This window comes from Euprymna scolopes, chromosome 8, assembly GCF_053919585.1.
Source record: "Euprymna scolopes isolate OS-2025 chromosome 8, ASM5391958v1, whole genome shotgun sequence".
NCBI classification, from domain to species: Eukaryota; Metazoa; Mollusca; class Cephalopoda; order Sepiida; family Sepiolidae; genus Euprymna; species Euprymna scolopes.
This window is the reverse complement of record NC_136489.1, coordinates 163,139,653-163,148,621: the sequence shown is the minus strand read 5'-3', so window position 1 is coordinate 163,148,621 and position 8,969 is coordinate 163,139,653. Positions and strand designations below refer to the sequence as shown.

The following is an 8,969-nucleotide window of genomic DNA, read 5'->3' as shown; positions in this document are numbered from 1 at the left end:
AAAAAATTATTAAAAACTGCAGAAATCACAAAAAGTAAGAATAACTGCATAAACTACGAAACAAATAAAAAACTACATAAAATACAAAACAGTAAATAACTGCATAAACTACAAAAAATAAAAAACTGCATAAACTAAACTACAAAAAATGAATAAAATGCAAAAATAAAACTGCATAAACTAACAAAAAATAAAAAACTGCATAAACTAACAAAAAATAAAAAACTGCATAAACTACAAAAAATAAAAAACTGCATAAACTAAACTACAAAAAAATGAATAAAATGCAAAAATAAAACTGCATAAATTACAAAAAATAAAAAACTGCATAAACTACAAAAAATAAAAAACTGCATAAACTACAAAAAATAAAAAACTGCATAAACTACAAAAAATAAATAACTGCATAAACTACAAAAAATAAATAACTGCATAAACTAAACTACAAAAAAATGAATAAAATGCAAAAATAAAACTGCATAAACTACAAAAATAAAAACTACACAAGTTACAAAAATAGAAAACTGCATAAACTACAAAAATTAAAAAAAAATTAATGCATAAATTATAAAAAATAGAAAAACTGCATAAACTACAAAAAACATTTTTAATCTACATAAATTACAAAAAAAATAAATAAAAAGCTACTTACTCTACAAAAAAACTTTAAATTGCATAAACTACCAACTTTTAAATAATTTTATCGATTATCCTATTATCAAACAATTATTAGGCATAAAAAGATTGTTGTCTAAATTTGAATAAAAGCAAAACGTAGAAATTGATTTGGCCCAATGTTTACAACACTTGCTTGAATAAGCAAGTTGACGAGAAGAGGAAAAAAAAAAGAACCCGAGTCAATAGCAGTTGAGACAATGATTACCAAGGGAGAAATAGAGTTGATAGAATTGCTGCTGCCGATCACATTTCAACTTGTTATTGTATTGACAAAGAAAAGATCAGATTTTGCCTGTCTGCGAGGAATCGTTCCCATTGGAAAGCTTATTGTTGACCATTAAACGTTAAAGCCTAATAAGCATTTTATTCGAACATGTTTCAAAACAAGTTTTGTGAGCATACATGGCGAGGAGGAAGATGTTATGACTAATTGAATCTTCATCCAAATCCCCACAAACAAGTCAGTATCAGCGTACAGGTTCGTCACATCTGTATAAAAAAAAAACAAGAAAAAAAAAAAACAGACTCAACCCTGGAGTTCAATGAGCTGCTCCATTTTCTCTCTTGATAGATGTTTAGACACTGCCTCTAAAACCACTTAGCAGCCATTACCACACAATAGGATCACGGGCATTCTATGTCGATACCTCCGTTCCGTCTTGAAAGACAAAGGATACCTCCTGTAGAGGCAGTTGCACAAGTAATTATGTGGCAAAGATTGTGCAATTCCTAACCTCCTGAATTGGCATTGTTTGAGTCCAGTGGTAAGGAAAAGTCCAGAACGCCTAGAAACAATGCCGAGATAAGCGGAGAGCACATACAGCACCTGGTAGTCCCAAACGGTCACCCATTTGGTACTGGCCAGGTTCATCGTTGCTTAACTTCGGTGATCTAAGGGGAACCGGTGTGTCAAACGTAATTATGCCGTATTCTATGTAGCATTAATTAATTACCACATTAAATTCCACTTGTGTCACATCCAGCCCTCTTGGAGAGGCAAATAAATATATTATGCATGGGATCCATAGAAAATTTTTCTCCCTTTAATTTTTTTAATTAGGATTGTTTTATCTGACTATCTTTAATATCTTTAATTTCTTTAAATTAATTTCTTTCCTTAATTTATTTTCTTGAAATTAATATCCTTAATTTGGGTTTTTATATCTAATTATGTTAAAATAAGGCATTATTTTTCCAAGATATTATTTCCCGAGATATTTTGAAGCCTATAACTCATAGAACATATTTTAGTCAGCTGGAAAGCAGGCAAATGGAAGAGAGTTGTTGGGAATACGTCATGCACCATCCACTATGACCTACGTGCCTAGAAAACGGAACTATATTAAACCTAATATGGGACCAGAAAGAAGCAACCTCGGTAGAAGTTAGTGTCCCTCAATGATGTTGATTTCAACAGGGCTGAGAGGCAAAAGATAACGAAATACCGGTGCTAGTTATTATAATAACGTTATTATTTAAAAAGCCATTCTTAACATGGGGAGAGGGGGTTGTACCTCTGTACTTTAACCTTACAATTGAATAAAAATACACCATAAAACTTTAATTAAACGTGGAAATACGATTTAAAAAATAGCGCGGATCAGTAAGTGCACTGCATTAGCACCATATATATATATATATATATATATATATATATATATATATATATATATATATATATATATATATATACTTATATTGTGTTATTCATGTTCCCGGAACGCCGAGTATCTCTGAGAGTCAACAAAAATATTTAACAACTTATATAAAAAAAAAAGGAAGGTAGCTTAGAACATCCAAACAAAACATGCTAAGGTGCTAGTGCAGAGAGTGATCCGCGCTATTTTTTTTAATCGTATTTCCAAGTTTAATTAAAGTTTTATGATATGTTTTTTATTCAATTGTAAGGTTGAAGTATAGAATAAGTACAAAACACCCTACCCTCCCCACGTTAAGAATGGCTTTGCACTAGTATCGAAATACCAAAGTCTTATGCGTGGCATGAAAAGAAAACCGGAATCTTAAGAACATATCCATCATTCCAGTAATTATCGAAAGAACCAGACTCATGAATGTCAAAACTACCTGGAAAACATACTGAGTGAACCAAGTGTAAGACAGATTCAAAAAACTGCACTTAAAGGGGCAGTTAGAATCTTAAAAAGATCTCTCGGTTGGAATACATCAGATAGTAGATGAATATCTGGAATCCAGAAACATGCCCCATTCCCAGCTTAAACAAAACAACAATAAAAAAATTCAAAAATGAACAAAAATAAACATGATATCAATAAATTACAAGCATTCTAATATTTTCAGATTCATTGTAAAGAATACAAACCAAACTAAATAAACTAAAGCATATTTCCGGAACCAGAACGCAAACTAAGCAGCAGAATCGGTGGCAGACGTCAAAAACAACTTAGAACATTAAACGCATTTAACTTTCGAATAACTTCCTTCCGCTTCATCTTCGCTCACTCATTCAACATAAAGGAAATAAACTCAATAGAGAACTGTTTTATTTTTATCATAACCCATGTACTAATTGATTGTTTGATGACAATCTACATACTAATTGATTGTTTGATGACAATCTACATACGAATTGATTGTTTGATGACATTCTACATACTAATTGATTGTTTGATGACAATCTACATACTAATTGATTGTTTGATGACAATCTACATACTAATTGATTGTTTGATGACAATCTACATACTAATTGATTGTTTGATGACAATCTACATACTAATTGATTGTTTGATGACAATCTACATACTAATTGATTGTTTGATGACAATCTACATACTAATTGATTGTTTGATGACATTCTACATACTAATTGATTGTTTGATGACAATCTACATACTAATTGATTGTTTGATGACAATCTACATACTAATTGATTGTTTGATGACAATCTACATACTAATTGATTGTTTGATGACAATCTACATACTAATTGATTGTTTGATGACATTCTACATACTAATTGATTGTTTGATGACAATCTACATACTAATTGATTGTTTGATGACAATCTACATACTAATTGATTGTTTGATGACAATCTACATACTAATTGATTTTTTTATGACAATCTACATACTAATTGATTGTTTGATGACAATCTACATACTAATTGATTGTTTGATGACAATCTACATACTAATTGACTGTTTGATGACAATCTACATACTAATTGACTGTTTGATGACAATCTACATACTAATTGACTGTTTCATGACAATCTACATACTAATTGACTGTTTGATGACAATCTACATACTAATTGATTGTTTGATGACAATCTACATACTAATTGATTGTTTGATGACAATCTACATACTAATTGATTGTTTGATGACAATCTACATACTAATTGATTGTTTGATGACAATCTACATACTAATTGATTGTTTGATGACAATCTACATACTAATTGATTGTTTGATGACAATCTACATACTAATTGATTGTTTGATGACAATCTACATACTAATTGATTGTTTGATGACAATCTACATACTAATTGATTGTTTGATGACAATCTACATACTAATTGATTGTTTGATGACAATCTACATACTAATTGATTGTTTGATGACAATCTACATACTAATTGATTGTTTGATGACAATCTACATACTAATTGATTGTTTGATGACAATCTACATACTAATTGATTGTTTGATGACAATCTACATACTAATTGATTGTTTGATGACAATCTACATACTAATTGATTGTTTGATGACAATCTACATACTAATTGATTGTTTGATGACAATCTACATACTAATTGATTGTTTGATGACATTCTACATACTAATTGATTGTTTGATGACAATCTACATACTAATTGATTGTTTGATGACAATCTACATACTAATTGATTGTTTGATGACAATCTACATACTAATTGATTGTTTGATGACAATCTACATACTAATTGATTGTTTGATGACATTCTACATACTAATTGATTGTTTGATGACAATCTACATACTAATTGATTGTTTGATGACAATCTACATACTAATTGATTGTTTGATGACAATCTACATACTAATTGATTGTTTGATGACAATCTACATACTAATTGATTGTTTGATGACAATCTACATACTAATTGATTGTTTGATGACAATCTACATACTAATTGATTGTTTGATGACAATCTACATACTAATTGACTGTTTGATGACAATCTACATACTAATTGACTGTTTCATGACAATCTACATACTAATTGACTGTTTGATGACAATCTACATACTAATTGATTGTTTGATGACAATCTACATACTAATTGATTGTTTGATGACAATCTACATACTAATTGATTGTTTGATGACAATCTACATACTAATTGATTGTTTGATGACAATCTACATACTAATTGATTGTTTGATGACAATCTACATACTAATTGATTGTTTGATGACAATCTACATACTAATTGATTGTTTGATGACAATCTACATACTAATTGATTGTTTGATGACAATCTACATACTAATTGATTGTTTGATGACAATCTACATACTAATTGATTGTTTGATGACAATCTACATACTAATTGATTGTTTGATGACAATCTACATACTAATTGATTGTTTGATGACAATCTACATACTAATTGATTGTTTGATGACAATCTACATACTAATTGATTGTTTGATGACAATCTACATACTAATTGATTGTTTGATGACAATCTACATACTAATTGATTGTTTGATGACAATCTACATACTAATTGATTGTTTGATGACAATCTACATACTAATTGATTGTTTGATGACAATCTACATACTAATTGATTGTTTGATGACAATCTACATACTAATTGATTGTTTGATGACAATCTACATACTAATTGATTGTTTGATGACAATCTACATACTAATTGATTGTTTGATGACAATCTACATACTAATTGATTGTTTGATGACAATCTACATACTAATTGATTGTTTGATGACAATCTACATACTAATTGATTGTTTGATGACAATCTACATACTAATTGATTGTTTGATGACAATCTACATACTAATTGATTGTTTGATGACAATCTACATACTAATTGATTGTTTGATGACAATCTACATACTAATTGATTGTTTGATGACAATCTACATACTAATTGACTGTTTGATGACAATCTACATACTAATTGATTGTTTGATGACAATCTACATACTAATTGATTGTTTGATGACAATCTACATACTAATTGATTGTTTGATGACAATCTACATACTAATTGACTGTTTGATGACAATCTACATACTAATTGATTGTTTGATGACAATCTACATACTAATTGATTGTTTGATGACAATCTACATACTAATTGATTGTTTGATGACAATCTACATTCTAATTGATTGTTTGATGACAATCTACATACTAATTGATTGTTTGATGACAATCTACATACTAATTGATTGTTTGATGACAATCTACATACTAATTGATTGTTTGATGACAATCTACATACTAATTGATTGTTTGATGACAATCTACATACTAATTGATTGTTTGATGACAATCTACATACTAATTGATTGTTTGATGACAATCTACATACTAATTGATTGTTTGATGACAATCTACATACTAATTGATTGTTTGATGACAATCTACATACTAATTGATTGTTTGATGACAATCTACATACTAATTGACTGTTTGATGACAATCTACATACTAATTGATTGTTTGATGACAATCTACATACTAATTGATTGTTTGATGACAATCTACATACTAATTGATTGTTTGATGACAATCTACATACTAATTGATTGTTTGATGACAATCTACATACTAATTGACTGTTTGATGACAATCTACATACTAATTGACTGTTTGATGACAATCTACATACTAATTGATTGTTTGATGACAATCTACATACTAATTGATTGTTTGATGACAATCTACATACTAATTGATTGTTTGATGACAATCTACATACTAATTGATTGTTTGATGACAATCTACATACTAATTGATTGTTTGATGACAAGCTACATACTAATTGATTGTTTGATGACAATCTACATACTAATTGATTGTTTGATGACAATCTACATACTAATTGATTGTTTGATGACAATCTACATACTAATTGATTGTTTGATGACAATCTACATACTAATTGATTGTTTGATGACAATCTACATACTAATTGATTGTTTGATGACAATCTACATACTAATTGATTGTTTGATGACAATCTACATACTAATTGATTGTTTGATGACAATCTACATACTAATTGATTGTTTGATGACAATCTACATACTAATTGATTGTTTGATGACAATCTACATACTAATTGATTGTTTGATGACAATCTACATACTAATTGATTGTTTGATGACAATCTACATACTAATTGATTGTTTGATGACAATCTACATACTAATTGATTGTTTGATGACAATCTACATACTAATTGATTGTTTGATGACAATCTACATACTAATTGATTGTTTGATGACAATCTACATACTAATTGATTGTTTGATGACAATCTACATACTAATTGATTGTTTGATGACAATCTACATACTAATTGATTGTTTGATGACAATCTACATACTAATTGATTGTTTGATGACAATCTACATACTAATTGATTGTTTGATGACAATCTACATACTAATTGATTGTTTGATGACAATCTACATACTAATTGATTGTTTGATGACAATCTACATACTAATTGATTGTTTGATGACAATCTACATACTAATTGATTGTTTGATGACAATCTACATACTAATTGATTGTTTGATGACAATCTACATACTAATTGATTGTTTGATGACAATCTACATACTAATTGATTGTTTGATGACAATCTACATACTAATTGATTGTTTGATGACAATCTACATACTAATTGATTGTTTGATGACAATCTACATACTAATTGATTGTTTGATGACAATCTACATACTAATTGACTGTTTGATGACAATCTACATACTAATTGACTGTTTGATGACAATCTACATACTAATTGATTGTTTGATGACAATCTACATACTAATTGACTGTTTGATGACAATCTACATACTAATTGACTGTTTGATGACAATCTACATACTAATTGATTGTTTGATGACAATCTACATACTAATTGATTGTTTGATGACAATCTACATACTAATTGACTGTTTGATGACAATCTACATACTAATTGACTGTTTGATGACAATCTACATACTAATTGACTGTTTGATGACAATCTACATACTAATTGACTGTTTGATGACAATATACATACTAATTGATTGTTTGATGACAATCTACATACTAATTGACTGTTTGATGACAATCTACATACTAATTGACTGTTTGATGACAATCTACATACTAATTGACTGTTTGATGACAATCTACATACTAATTGACTGTTTGATGACAATCTACATACTAATTGACTGTTTGATGACAATCTACATACTAATTGACTGTTTGATGACAATCTACATACTAATTGATTGTTTGATGACAATCTACATACTAATTGACTGTTTGATGACAATCTACATACTAATTGATTGTTTGATGACAATCTACATACTAATTGACTGTTTGATGACAATCTACATACTAATTGACTGTTTGATGACAATCTACATACTAATTGACTGTGTGATGACAATCTACATACTAATTGACTGTTTGATGACAATCTACATACTAATTGACTGTTTGATGACAATCTACATACTAATTGACTGTTTGATGACAATCTACATACTAATTGACTGTTTGATGACAATCTACATACTAATTGACTGTTTGATGACAATCTACATACTAATTGATTGTTTGATGACAATCTACATACTAATTGACTGTTTGATGACAATCTACATACTAATTGACTGTTTGATGACAATCTACATACTAATTGACTGTTTGATGACAATCTACATACTAATTGATTGTTTGATGACATTCGCCCATGTATGGAGTACTGTTGTCACATCTGGGCTGGTGCATCTGCTGCTTGTCTCTCGCTCCTGGACAGGGTTCAAAAGAGAGTCGCCAACCTGATAGGTCCTGAACTGTCATCTAGGCTTCAGCCTCTGTCCCATCGACGAGATGTTGCATCCCTCTGCCTGTTCTACAAATACTTTAATGGTGAATGCTTTGACGAACTGCAAACACTTGTACCTCCCCGGCGTAACTACCCCCGACAAACCCGACAAGCTACTAAGTCTCATCCCTTTACAGTAGAGATCCCTTTACAG

At 29.4% G+C, this 8,969-nt stretch overlaps 1 pseudogene; it reads right to left on the bottom strand.

Moving 5' to 3' along the window:
* Positions 1 to 1,492: 1,492 nt before the first annotated feature.
* LOC145284101 (5S ribosomal RNA) lies at positions 1,493 to 1,610 on the bottom strand (annotated as a pseudogene).
* Between the last annotated feature and the right edge of the window lie 7,359 nt (positions 1,611 to 8,969).